General features: G+C 37.5%; 1 protein-coding gene across 41 annotated transcripts in view; it reads right to left on the bottom strand.

The window, feature by feature from the left end:
• The window catches only part of ZBTB20 (zinc finger and BTB domain containing 20), a 478730-nt gene that overhangs the window by 319472 nt on the left and 144103 nt on the right, over positions 1-15155 (bottom strand). For 3 of the 41 annotated variants that reach the window (XM_038148087.1, XM_038147580.1, XM_038147738.1), the window contains exon 5: positions 5858-5943. The exons of the other annotated variants lie outside the window; for them this stretch is intronic. The gene's annotated coding sequence lies outside the window, so the exon portion shown is untranslated. The remainder of the gene's footprint in view (positions 1-5857; positions 5944-15155) is intronic. 41 annotated transcript variants of the gene reach the window in all.

Consider the following 15155-nt stretch of genomic DNA (forward strand, 5'->3'; position numbering starts at 1 on the left):
ATCTTATTCAAGCTCACTTCTTGAAATGGAAATCAACAATGAAGCCACTGCCACAAGTAACTATTCAAAGAAGGTAAAATACTGACGTCCTTACTCAAGAAAAAAACCTCATTGATAATATTAAGGAACAACCAGGGAATGAGGGAAGGGAGGGTACTGGAAGACAAATGAACACACACAAAGAGAATATTCCAAAACACTCATGGGCCAGTTAAGAGACCTCACTCCAACTTCAGAATCAAAATAATTACTTGGGATATGGCCCAGAATAATTGTGTCACAGAAACAAAAAAGGAAAGTCAGTTGTACAGGTACCTCATCTAGCAACAAATATACAAACTCTGGAATTGGAACCAGTATAGACACACCAGCACAATGCTCTCTTCAGGTTCACTGGTAAAACAAAAGAGCAAATCTTATTAACACAGATATAGCACTACTTTACTGATTTTTTAGGTAAATGCACTTTAGTTGGTATTAACTCTCTATAAACATCTTTACTTTTGCCACCTGTTCCTTGTCCTGAGTGGAGAGAATAAAAACAAACAAACAAAAAAATGTAATAGCAGTGCTTGAAAAATCTTCCCAAAAAGTTTGAATAAGTTTGAATTGGAGCTCTTACTGCACTTTCAAAAATATGCTGGAATTTAGGTTATTTCCAGTTCTGCCTTCAAACTCATAGCGATTTGTGGTTCAAACCAGAGTCAGAGGGCTGCTGATGGGAGAAACCTGGGGGGCTTTTTAATCTGGCAGAATGGGAGCAGAGCACAACCTACACCATTGTGCTGGGATCAAGGGTTCCTCCCATTGCAGGAATGGACAGGTTTCTTTGTCAAAATGGTAAATTTCCATCTGCTATTGGTTCACTGCAAAGATGAATGCCCACAGAGATTTTGTCTCCCTCATGGCAGTCATCCTTTGAGTTTACTTTCTCAGTGAAGATGACACCCATTACAAATTTTAATTCTTAATTAATTCTTTAATTCTTTTAATTCTTCTTTAATTCCCCACATCCCCCAAAAGTATTTGAACTATTTTTGTTCAGGTATGATAAAACCTGCCTTTGGGTGATGACTAAGACTCCTTGAAATCTCAGTTTCAAAAAGTTAGAGAGAATCAACTGTATAAAAGCTGCAATGCATAAATGCACTCTAATGGTCACTGGGAAACAGGTACTGGATGCAATTTCACCACAAGGGCCCTCAAACCTGTTAAACATGTTGGATCCCTTAACAGCACAGTCCATCCCCTCCATTTATTCATCCTGCTAACAGAGTTAGCAACAAGCACTTGAGAAGCCCAGCTGCGAAAGCACATGAGAAGCTGAACTTCTCAACCCACACAAGAGCTGGCTTCTATAACTGCACTTAGGATCTGACCTGCGCTCCCAGTGTTTAGGAGTTTAATGGGTAGTTCTGTTATAGTTAGGTGGGACCCAGCATCCTTCTAAATACCTCTTGAAGCTTTTCTCCTACGCAGGGGCGATGATGGCAATCAAGTTGGCTGCTGAAAACCATGATATTCCTTATTCCAACTGTTTTCTTGCACAAGCTGTCCCTAGATCCTGTTTATGTTCCCAAGGAACAGGAACAGTGACAGCATGCAGCTTTCACGAGGCCTTGCCCAAACAATTCTTTCTCTAAAGATACAGTTTTTTTGTGAAGCAGCTCTGAAGCTGATATTCACTGAGCATCTCTTGGAATATAGCTTGAAGACTTTACTTATGTCTTTTACAAGCTATTGTAGCATATAAGCTTCTCCCACTTCTTTTCAAGGTTCATAATGCTTTGATCTTCAGAGCCTCACTGCTCCTGCTGAATGGGTATCATCTCCCATGGCTCATATTATCTTTAGTGCATAAAATGATAATACCTGTTAAGAAGCAGGCTCTATCACATAATCACAGCAGAACCTTCACATTTATTCTGGTTTAACAGAGAAACTTACAACATAAATGTTTCATTGTGATGGGTATTTCAGTGCGGTGACAAACTGGGCGTATAAAGGAAATCTGGTGGATGTAATTTGTTTGGATTTTAGCAAGGCCTTTGACACAGTACCACACAGGAAGCTCAGAGAGGCACTAGAGAATTATGGTCTGAATACTATTACAATAAGATGGATAAGAACTGTCTGACAGATAGGAAGCAATGAGTTATTAATCAATGGTATTACAAAAGAATAGAAAGAAGAATCTACTCTGATGCTGTGCAATAGGTGCTGGGATTGTTATTACTACAGAGATTCATTAAAGATGAGAAAAAGAATGTAGATATTGACAGCATCCAAAACAGATGATTCAGAAAAAAGAAATTAATCAAATGTGAAAGGTATCAAAATTGTAAGATCCAAATAAGGGAGATGTGCACAAGCCAGAACAAGGTGGTATTTAATGTATCTTAAAATGTAAAAAAAAAAAGTTATCAAAAACCAATACAGAGTTTTGTTTCAAATTCAGAAATAGAAGGTTTTGACTGTGTTTGCTTGACTTCATTATGTTACTATGGACTGGTATGGCCTAGTTGTGAAATTGGCCCCCTTGGAAAGCAAAATAAAATAATATATTTTAGTCACTGTGGTGAGGGACAATCATCTGGCCTATTTTCTTAGACAATCAGTAGTAATGATTAAAAATTTAAAGTTTAGAGTAATCACATATGACATCCTTAAAGTATTCTTTGGAAACAGGGGACTCTTTTAGTTGTACTTCCTGAATTTCCACTGCCATGTACAGCTAAAGCCATTTTGTTGCTGATTTCTGGTTCAGGAGATGACATTGAGCTATCCCCACAGAGACACTGTGTACATTCAAATGGGTACTACCTCTCCACTTCCTTCACAGATCTGCCCCCCCCAAAAAAATCAGCCTGACCCTTACCTGTGAAAGGGCAAGATCCTGGATGAAAAGTAATATACTTAGATGAAATGAAAAGCCCCAGGGCAATGCACATAAATCTCATGGGACATATGGCAGAGAAGGTCAAACTGATAAACCTTTATTTGGAAGTCTATCTATTCTGAAGTGTTGAGCAATTAAACACAGCAGTTGACTATTTCCAGCATAAACTCATCCATATCAGCAGGACGTGAAGTTCACTATATCCTGCCTCTTTCTCTTTCCTTGTGTGGAGAATGCACCCTCGGCACCACAGCCTCTGCTTACTAGTGACCCTTCAAGAACAAGGCAAAAATAACTTTTAATGTTCTCTTTTTTGAGACAGCAAAACTGAGTGAGTGAGCAAAAGCTACACATTTTCAATTGTAAGGAATTTAGGAAAGTTGTCACAACTCCTCCTCTTGACTTATTGCTCATGGTCATTGTCTTGATATGTGACATCAGGAGACTCTACCTGGTAATCTCAATCACCTATGAAATCCATCATCTATGGTTTTGGGACTTTTGATCTTCACCCAAGATCTCCAATATTTCTTCTACCCTCACACAGCAGCCTAAGCCCATCTCCTCTCCCTGACCAGCACCTGCTTCCCTCCGTCTTCACTGTGTGAATCTGCCTTGTTCACACTGCAAAGTTTCCATTTTCCTTTCTTGCTACAGGCAGAGAAGGGAATAGGATGAAGGTGTGACACTTCCTTCACAGGAGAAAGAGACAGTGAAGGAAGTGTATTAGCAGAGAGGCATGAATTTGTGGGTCTCATGTCAGAGAGGTGGAAAGAATCAGAGGTGGCAATATCCACTTCAGGTCTCTAGAGCAGCAAGTGCAAGTGTGGCTTCTGGGGCTCTGACAGACTTTAGATGAACAGTAGGTCCATCACTGTTATGCTAGCTACCCTTAGCAGAAGCCTTATCCCCACAGGCCTATCTTGGGAGGAACTTGGCATTCTGATGTGTAAGAAGGGGCATGCTATCTTTTAAGAGTAAATAAAATTAATAAAAAGCAAAGTCAGGACTACAGGCTAAGTTTTGAGTTCATACAAGCAGGTGCATCACAAGTGGTATCAGGACTCTTCCAGATTACACATGGACAGATTTTATTCCACCATAAGCAGAAGCACAAATCAATGCAGTCTTTTACTTCAGCACATTATTTATGCTTTTTGCGAGAAGGCTGTTAACCTGAATCCCAAAAGCAGCTCCATCTTGCACAATGTCATGCACAAACCAAGCCCAGAAGTTTCACATTATTTCAGTTTATGTAACTGCCATATTAAGCTCAAGGCCCAAAGAGGATACTGAACAATATCTTATTGTACAGGCTATTGAGATTCAATATTACAGGGACAATGCTACCAAGCCCCTCCAATTTCATTCATCTCAGAAATCTTTGCAAATTTAATACCAGAGGACTTGGAGACCTTTAGACTGTACTGCAAATCTGCTGCTTAAACTTTTAATGTAACATTGATGCAAGCTCTCAAACAGCTCCCAATAAAGTCCATATATGTAATTCTTGTTTAATTAGACATCATCCTACAAGAAGAGAAATTCAAACCCAGCTGGAACTATACAAAAGTTCAGGGAAGTTCAGCTCCTGCACTGTGATTTGGCAAAGCTCTATTGTATTTTTTCCCCCAGAAACAATGCAGAAGGAAAAAAAAAAAAAAGAGAATATATCAGCAATTATTTGAACTGATCACTGTGTCAGGACCGGAAATAATATCTGGAAGAAAAAAGGAGAAAACAATCCTCCATTTACTTTCAATATTAGTAAAAACAAGAAAAAGATTTTTATACTGTCAGCCACATCCTGCAAAATCTAGGTAATAAAGCAACAGCATAATGACTAGATATGTTTAAAATGGATTTTTGAAAAGAATGGCTACTATTTTCTGAAGACAAAGTTTATCTAAATACATTGCAGTACTAGGTTCAGAGACTTCAGTATTCTTGAGGTCCATCCCCGAGGTTGGCCTGGTCCATTACAAATTATATTTGTAGTTATTCCAGGGACCTTGAGATATGGAGGACACACACTTAAATCTATGTAATATTTATCTTTGCTTCAGGTACATAAGATGAGTAGTACATGGTATGAGCTCAGGTTCGTGGGGCTTCTGCAACAATTGAATTGCTCGAAGTTCCAAGACTAAAATTCACTCTGGCTCCATTTGCCCTACAAAAAAACCAAAGCACACCTAACATACAACAGAATGTTATTATTAGCAAAAAAAAAAAAAAAAAAAAGGTTGGGTATTCAACTTGTTCAATAATGTATGTTTAAACAGATGAGACCACATGTATCCTCCTGGTGGTCAACCAAACTACAGAATTAAAACTGGTACATCATTTCTTAGCAGTAAAAAAATTCTAACAAAAAACCATGTACAGAAAAACACAAAATTAAGTTCCATCATGTTAACACTAACACTGGGCAAAGTCTACAAGACCATATGCTAATTGCATTCCAGGTAAAGATGATGAGAAGTTCAGATATGCATAGTAACTAAATTTCTAATAAAATAACAACTTCAATCTTTTTCAAGTCTTTTCCAAAATACCAGAAGTCATTAGAACACATTATGGACCAGTCATGTGCCAAGTTGCATGTTTGAAATCAAAGCTGTTTTAAAATTTCCTGAACAACAAAAAAAGCATTTTAAAACTGGTAACATTCAGTCATGGTGATATAATCAAATACCAGCCAATCTGAATTTTGGAACATTCTTGATCTAATGCCTTTATGTTGCAACGAAGCCCAGAAAAATATTTCAGGCCCAATTGCTGAGACAGTGAAAATAATATTCATAAATAGAAAAGGAGAATTTACATATTATACAACTATTTTTTTTTATTTCTTCAATATGCCTTGAAAGAATTAAAAGGATAGATCCTTCAGGACCTTTGTTGCCATAACTGAGATGCATCTACATTTACCACATTTACCAAATTTGAACCCACCTGTAATTCATATGGAAGAGCTAAAACTCTTTTTCCCTCCTCTGCACCTCCCACAGAAAGAACTCAGCATTCTTCAAGCATTTTCTCTACAAATAACCATAAAAAAGAAGTGGGTCTATCAGGGAGGAACGGCTTAGTTTCTTTGCATGTGCTGAGGAACTCTTTCTGAATTAATGCAGGCCAGCACCATCTCATGCTCTGCTGCCCCCCCACCCCATTAAACAATGCGTAAGGAACAAATTTGAACCTGTACCTTCCACAGTAAAAGCACTTGTGAAATACATGAAGCCTGCCAGGATACAAAACACCAACTGCTATTCCACTCTGTGCTACCTTTTTAAAGATTGCTGGATATTTATTCTAATGTAAGCAAGCAAAATAATTAAATACGATAAGAAGCCAAAATTTAGGGCAATAGTTTACAATAAAAAGAATATTCTAGGAGTCACATGTACCTATAAATTCTCATTATGCATCTGTGTGTACTAATAGAGACTATTATATAAAATACCGTATTATTTAACATCTAGTGCATGGAGGTTTGGTTTTAGTTACATGTAGTCAACTGTCCCTGTAATCAGTTGGTACAATAACAAGGCTAAAATTTCCAAGCAAATTCAGCCTTTCCTCCTTGAATCTCAAAATTCTTTAGAAACACACTTTCTTTTCCATTAAGAGATTCAGTGATGCCAACAACAGATACATTACTCTCCCAGCAGATCTGCAGATGCTAGAGCAGAACTCTGAAGTCCAGCTGTCAGATCTTCTGCTGTAGCCATCTCCCTCCATTTCTCTCTTTTAGCTGAAGTTTTTACTCTTTAACAAAGCCCTATGACATTAATGTGTCTATATTTTTCTGACTGACTGAGTTTCATATTTGGGCAAGAAAGAAACTTTCCATTTCTTGAGCAATAACTGAAACCAGCCTAGGTTTTTATGTAGTCAGTGATCTCCTTTCTGTTCTCATTGACTGGAAGTCTGTAATAAATATATTGCAATTAAAACCAGTACAGTAGGGCCTGATGTTCACAGAAATAAATAAATGTATCTCTAATGTGAATTAAGGAGAAAACTTGTCTTTTTCTTAGTTCTAAGCCACATTAAAGTTCCAAAAGAAGGAACTACTACACAGTAAATGCGTACAGAATTATTTCCTAGCTCTGTAAGCTACCATCTTACGTAAGATGGTACCAAGGCCACTTAAGCCTATTAAATCTGCATCCCCTTGTTGTTCTTAAAATCCTAAGGAAATGTTCCAGACTGCAGGTAGGACTTCTGAAGAGTCATGCATTACCAATATTTCTCTGAAAGCAGGATGACAGTCCACATACCATTGGAGAGACTCCTGCTGATGGCCTGCAGAAAACTAATTAGTCACACTGCTCTGGTTCACCTTATTTCCAGTTCCTAAACTTATCTGAAAACAACTTCACCAGCACCACCCCATGCCCCAAAAGTACAAAACAACAAATCCCCCGCAAAACCAGCTAAAAGCACATTCAAGATTTAGTTTTGCACTGGAAGCAACCCCTGTTAGTTCCTGAACAGAAAACTACACAAGCTAACCTGGAGGGGAGAGAAGCCTCACATCTATGAATAAGAGGAGAATTGTCTCTCATTTCCTAGGATGTCTCCCACAATAAAATGTGTCCATATCAGGAAAAAAGAAAAAACCCTATCCTTAAGTTATTAAAAGTACAGTTTCAATCAGGAAGGGTTCTTAACTTTGAGCTATCACTGCGCTAAAATTAGAAATGTTCAGGAAACACATTACTCTTGAAAATGATTTCACATATGATCTGTAAACATGTTGCCCTTTTAGGTAAAATGGCAATTGTTTGAAAGCCAGGAATATTAAAGTGGAAGGGGTCTTCAAGGACAGTTTGTAACCCCAAAAATTGAAATCTGTGCCTTTTTTTGTTTTCTCTAAAAAAGAGTCTGAAAGGACTAAGTAGGGATGGGTGAAGAAGAAGACTGAAAAGAAACTTCTGCAATTTTGCTTCGGAAGTTTTTGTTTATACACATATAGGTATAAATACATATATAAAAGAAATGCAGGTGTTCTTTTCATAGCATTGTAGGAATCTCTGAGGGACAAGATTTGTAGCAATCCCAAATTTTGTCATGTTTTATGCAAATTTAATGTTTTCATTTTATCAGATGTGGCTTATATAAGAAAACTTAAAATTCACATAGTTCAGGTTACAAGTATAATGCTGTCATTATACTTTGTTTGTTGTATAATAGTTTCCTTTACTATTTTTTTTATTTTAAGGAATCCTATTTTTTTCTTTTCTCTTATCCAGTCCCAATGCAGTTTGAATGCAACAATACTATTTTATTGGAAGGTATTGTGGACAACTCCTGGTTTGGTGGGTGCAGAACACTGGATGATTATATCTAATATTAAACTTAAAGGTGTTAAGAAACAGAGTGATTTTTATTCTTCCAGCTGGTCAAAATACTGTTTGTTAATTTTGTAGATACAAGTTTTTAAGCAATACTTGGAAAAATATGGGATCTTAACAACCGTTTGACTATCCAGTGGCAATAGCTAATAATGATTAAGAACTATTTTACAATATATATATATATAGTTAACAAATGCCAGTCTAGTAAAGGTTTGCTTTCAAACCTTAAGCTGGCTTGACTTACCAGACTTCTAAATACTTGTTTGCTGTAACTGATGCAAACACCCAGGTTCTCACTGCATGGCTCACGTATTGCATCCCATGATCAAGTAAAAAAAGAAGACTCCAGCATACATTACAGACAGGTGGTAGGAATGAAAAAAGCCTTCGTGCTTTACTTTTCACAAATTTGCCAGTGTATGACCAAAAGAACACCCCAAGCAAGTAAACTTAAGTAATCTGTTTCTCTTATGGCAAATTTCAGTAAGTCACAGATAGTACAGGAAGAGTTAAACAAATCTCTCCTAGTTTTCTGGATATTTTATTAATGGGAAGGTAGTGTTCAGGTAAACCTTTCAATCCTACGAATGATCTTAGGTCTCCTTTCTTCAAGCTGCACAGTCCAAACTGTCCTGGAATCAGAAAAACATTTTCACCTGAATTACTCAAACAGCAGAACCTGCCTAAATCTTTCGGTATGAATCATTATCAAGGCGAATGACAGCGTATCTTCAGAAAATATTGACAGCCTGTTTACCACTACCTTCTACCTTCTCAGTATTTGGCAATAAAGAACCCTGAGATCCTCAGTCAGGAATCTGAAAATAACCCTCTTCCCACACAGAGATCGATTCAGTCAATCAGTATTTTTTTACTGCATAAAGAGACAAGTGGTTTGCCAAAGGTCATAGAGCAAATCATCGGTTGAGCCTGGAATAACTAAAGATATCCTGTCTCTGGACACCAGCTTTTCCCCTTGGTTTCTGTAAGGCTAGAATTGTGCTGCCTGACTACATCCTCTCACTAGTACTCTTAATTTACCAGTTTCGACCAGAGTTGCTAAAGGCTTAACACCCTGAATAAAAAGGCTGATTCCTATAAACTTCATAAAATTAAAAAAAAAAAAAAAAAAAAAGGAAATAAGCAGGGGTAGGGAGAGATGATAATAATTTCTCCCACACAGAACCAACAGTACAAGTTCATACCTTAAGCACCACAGAGCTGGATTTATAAACACCTCAGAATCCAGGAAATACTTCACTGAGAGGTCACACCTTCTTAGTCAAGAAGTCAAACAACCACAACACAAATCCACAGAAAAACAACCACAACACAAATCCATAGAAAACTTAAATTCCAATGCTTGCTAGCTGTTTCTCGAAAATGACTGGAAGTGTATTCTTCTCCTCTACTGCAACCTTCAGCAGTCCTGATAAAAATGAACCCTATGAGAAGTAGTCTTCTCATTACCTTCTTGAGGTGGAACAAAGATTATGTATCACCAAGAAACATCACTACACATAAAAAATACATTATTAGAGGAATCTCCTAATATTTTGGCTACCTAGTAACTTTACATACTAATATCTTAAAATATGAAGAATATCCTTCTGATTCCAAAGTAAGGGGAAAACCTAATTTCTACATTATTTCTCTTCCTGTAACTTCAAATCAATCTGCTTCTGGCTTCAGAAATCACATAACTGTGTCAATAGTGCAAGGCACATTCAGATGTGAACATCAAAAGGGAAAGGTTAAATAAGTGACTTTAAGACTACATAAACAATCTGAAGTTGCTAAACAGCCATTCATTAGTACATACTTCAATTGCTTGAGGTGGGAGAAGGATTTACCATAATCTGAAAGCATTAATGAATTGGTTAGCAATGGGCTGGATATTGGCTCGATCAGCAAATAATTTATCCCATGGAAAAGACAGCATAGAGGAGAGACACTCTTATAAACATCACAGATGGTCACAAAAACCTAGGCTACAGCTCCTGCATCAAAGAGTAATTGCTGCTGAGCAGTGGAGGAGGAATAATGCAGCCACTGTAAGAGAATGGACAGGGTAGAACACATCATGGTCTGCAAGAGAGGAAGTGCCCCAGGATTTAAATGCAGCCCTGGAAGCTACCAAGTTTTGAGTGAGAATCTAAAAGAGTAGACTGGGAGTGAATATGTAGTGTCCTTTCCACATTTTATGAGGTTTTTTTTTTTTTGCTTATTTCTTTTGGAAAAACAGGCTATGTGAAATAACAGTTTGACTTCTGTGTTGCCTCTTTTAGGCATCATCAACCATTTCAGGGTGTTGTTATAAAAGACAAGTCTAAAAATAATTTTTCCTCTCTGACAAGCAGTATGATTGCTCCATTAGCCAATACCATCACTCTTCCAGAAGCTGTCAGTAAAATGGCAACTGATACCTACATAGGAAATAACTGCAACACCTCAGGTCACACAGTGTGACAGCGATGTGTGAATGCTGACTACTGTGTACACCAAACTTCACTTTCCACTTCCATATTTCTTTTCTCTTCCTTCCTAATCATGTGACTCAAAGGATTGTAATGCAGTAACCCCCAGCCTGACAACACATTTATACCTTAATCAAACCCACACCATGTGTTTCAGGATAGCTAAAGAACTGGAAATTAAAAGAACCAGTCCTTTCCAGGGCTTCTGCCTTTTCCACTTGCACTCTGGAAGAGTACTGTGTGGTCACCCCTTATGACTGAAGTATCTGCAGACAGTTTTCCTCTCTGCTTATTCCGTTACTGAGACCAAAATTTTGGCCCATAATCCCATAGCTCCTGTTTACACCCAGTACTGCAGAGTTTAAGCACTTCATTACAGAAGGAACTGCTGGCCTTCCATGCAACCTTCATACATGGAAGTGGAGCACAGGTTCTGAAAAGCATAAGCACAGACAGAGCAATGCATTCCAACCACGCTGGAGAACACCCTTCATTATCTGAACAGTTTCTTTTTGTCTTTCCTGAGTCACTATCTGTGGATTAACACTCAACAACATCTTTTTCTGGGAAGCAGTGTTTCTGAAAAGCATCTTGCTGTGCTACAAATCTTAACAGGCTTATCACAAAGGTAGTCATGACACTCCCTCTTACTGTGATTTTTGCTCCCCACAATTAGGCTCCATAATAATAATTTGGATAGCACTGGTAAAAGAGTGAAGAAAAAATAATTTACTACCTCCTGCACTAGTAGGCTAACATTAATTTAATCCTCAGGACAAATTAAATTTAAAAAAAGAATCTGAATATCCCCATCTAGTACACAAGTTTGGTATTTTATCTGAGCATGAAGTTGGTGGCTCAGGTCCCTCTTTTTTCATTTTCTCCTGTGCTCTACTTTACATCCCAACTGTGACTGCATTCAGCAGCACACATGAGTGATTTCCAAATCATCAGCTCATATTTAGTCCCTATTTTCAACTGCACACTAGAGACCTGCACCTATTCCACAAATAGAAAAAATCCTAATGCTTTCCCCTAGGCTCCTGCTTAGGATTTCATTATTAATTATATTTGAAGGTTATACAGTTAAAATACTAACTTTTTTATTTGAACATTTATATTAAGCTGCTGAGATTTCTAGCAGCTTAGCAGCATTATTTCTGTATAAGAAAATAAGCCTCTTAAATTCTGCACGCAGGCCTCTCGTCTAAAATGAAGATTTTAGAAAGGCACGGAAAGGTAACACTGAGTTAATGATGCTTTTTAGACTGAAACCTCCAAGACTGATCCCACAGAACTCTATCACTTATGGATCCCCTTGACCTCAAGCCCTTTCACCTGCTCTGCCAACAGTGATAAACACAGATAAAGTTTAGCAAAAGTTACTTTCAGAAGATGCCTCTCAGATTCATTGCTAGTTACAATTCATTACATGGATTTTCTATTTCCAATGCAATAAGAAGTTTAAATATTTGGTAGCAAATCCCAGAAGACTGCATTTAACTATTTTCTCCAGAGATTATCAAGGTTAGGCACAAGAGTCATCCTTCAGGAGAGGTGCATATTATGGATAACACCAAGGAAATTTTCTTGCAATGTGGATTTTGGCGGACAGACCAGATAACCTCAGCAAGAGGAGGTCAATGCCAACCAACTCCTGTTTCATAACACAAATTGAAACTCCCAAATTTTTGATAAATGGCCAAAATTTGATTTTAGATATAAGGCTACAGTAAACCCAGAATATTGACACTTGTACAAAAATCCAGGATTATTTCTTATTTACGACTGGGAAAGACAAGAGAATTCATTTCACCGAACCAATTTAGTTCCTAGTCTTCTTCTTCAATTAATGGATGTAAGCCAAGAATTAGATATTTAATGGGTCAAATGCTGAAATAAACAAAGAATGGACACAGGTTTTTCAGATACATTATTTTATATTTATTAGTGACAACAAGACAAGCACCATCTTTACATATGTCAGAGACTGAATTCTAATCCACTGATTTTTTTTTTTTACCCTTTACCTCTTGGTACATCTCAAATTGATCTTTGCTCTTGAAACTTTTTGCCCATGCTTTTGATTGTGATGTATAAAAAGGTTCATTTTCCTAGGTCAACTTCAAATTTCATAGCTGGACCTATTGACTTACAAATCTGTACAATCTCATGAAGGGTTCCCACCATTCACTTCCTCTCTTTAAAGGATTCTTGCTGGTCTGCAGCACTGAAGGTGATCCCTGATCACCATGACCAGCTACAAAACCAGAAGTATCCCTATGGCATTACTTTCGAGATGACAACAGCATAAAAGCACCCAACCACTCTGAAAAATGAAAGCCCCTTCAAAAAAAGAGCTGACCCTCGTACCTTGATAAATGAGACTACACAAATACACCAACCCATGCTCTCTTCACAAGATCACAGCACGCCTTGTACCAGGCGACTGAGTCAAATCAAAGGTTGCATCATGATAACTACTCAGCAGTTAGAGCCGTATTATAGTCTGGAAATTCATCTCTTGGAAAATATTACTGGAAGCATTAAAAAAAATTACATTTCATATACCTAGGGCTTGTTATAATAACCCAAGCTCTATATAAATACCAACTAATGACAGCTAGCTAAAATGAAATATTAAATGTTTAAAACTTAAAGCACAGCAAAACAACGCTCCATTTAAATCCCATTAAAGGAAATGTATACAAAGCCTTTGATCAGTTTTTCTCCATGTAAAAATAATGAGGAAGAGAACAGATAAGTTAAATAAAAATTCAAATAAAATTCTTTCCAAATTTAAGACATGTGCAAGAACACCAAAGGGCATCAGGGTGCTCCTTCTAAACAAGGCAGAATCCAACAACACAGTTTTTAATCAAAGGCATAAAATGGTGGGACTTGTCCTCGCTCTCTCTTGTCTTTTGAAAGGAGCCATACACACCCCTTGTGTCTTTTAACACTGTCAGGAAGCTGCCTGAGGACAGCCTAAGTTTCAGCATAACTTGCAGAGACTGCATCTCATGTGCCAAGTTCCAGCCTGGAGTGAATTTTTAACAGTAGAGTTATAAACCCGTGAAAATGGGGGCTTACAGCTGAACTGCCGACAAACCCTTTACTGTGTGGTGCACACGGCGCCAATAATAGACAAAACTGCCCCATTTTATAGCATGCAAAAAGGCTGGAATTCAGCTGCTATCAGGCATAATAATAAACTTCTGCTAGGGACTCAGGCTCTCAGCCTCAGATTTACATTCCCTCTGTCACTAAGAGTTTTTAAGTTAAACAATTTTACATGAAAATGCAGTACACAACATTTATATTACTGATGGCATTTGTTCCAAGGGCTCTTGTGCTAAAATGCTGTGCAACTTTCCTCCCACTCTCTACCTCCTCCTCCCTATCCTGAGACACCAGAACTGGGTAGCAACCCGCTCCCTCCTTCTACTCTTGGGCAGCAGGGCTTCATTAAAAAAAAAAAAAAAAAGAAGAAAAAAATCTCTCCAGATTGCCTTCTTGCTGCACTCATCAAGCCACTCCAAGAAAGAGGGAAAGAAAAAAAAAAAAAAAAAAAAAAAAACCCCTAAAAGCTAGCAGCAAAAAAGCTGTAGGTTCAAAGTTTCCTCCTGCTAAAGAGCTGAGGTCAGATTTGGAAAAACTAGGAGGAAAAAAAAAATTAAATAAAAGAAGGCTTGCTTCTCACGCAACAGATACGAGGGGAAAAAAACCCATCTGGTCTAGAGAATGTAAAAGATCTTAAAGAAATGTCATCCAAGTTGCCCCCAGTCACCAGAATAGAGATCAGATATTCAGACAAGTTCTTAAGCACAACTCTGCACTCCTCTGAAGTTTCCTTTTCTCCACAAAACTATCCTTCACTACCCCTAAAGAAGAGAATTACATCAGGGACCAACAAGTTTAAATTTATCCGCCCAACATCTATATTTTACTTTTTAATCTATCTCTCAGGAACAGCTTTTAACGCATTTGGATTTTTTTTTCTGTCATGAAATATTCTATTTATTTCCCAGCAGCTGGTGTCAAAAAGTTGTTGTTTTCTTTAAATATTACTCTTAAATAAATAAAATCTGTTTTCATACCATGGAAAATTATTTTTGCCTGCTGTGAATTTGTGGCATTACAAAGTGATCATTTTTCCCATGAATTATTCAAAATTAGGGTAAAAAAGGAGAATAAAAAGATGATGGACAATAGCATGCCATTCAATTTGTCTAAATGCTGCAGTCATACTAATGGTTCACTATGTGCACCACAGACGAAATACTTTTTCTTTGTCAAATGTAGCCACTAACCTTAATTTAGTATTTCAGAGAGAGGTACTGAAAGAGATTAATTTCATTCCTGTGTCCCCCTGTGACTTATCTAGTTGGGCAAATAACAGACATGTCT

This window comes from Motacilla alba, chromosome 1 (assembly GCF_015832195.1).
Source record: "Motacilla alba alba isolate MOTALB_02 chromosome 1, Motacilla_alba_V1.0_pri, whole genome shotgun sequence".
NCBI lineage: Eukaryota > Metazoa > Chordata > Aves > Passeriformes > Motacillidae > Motacilla > Motacilla alba.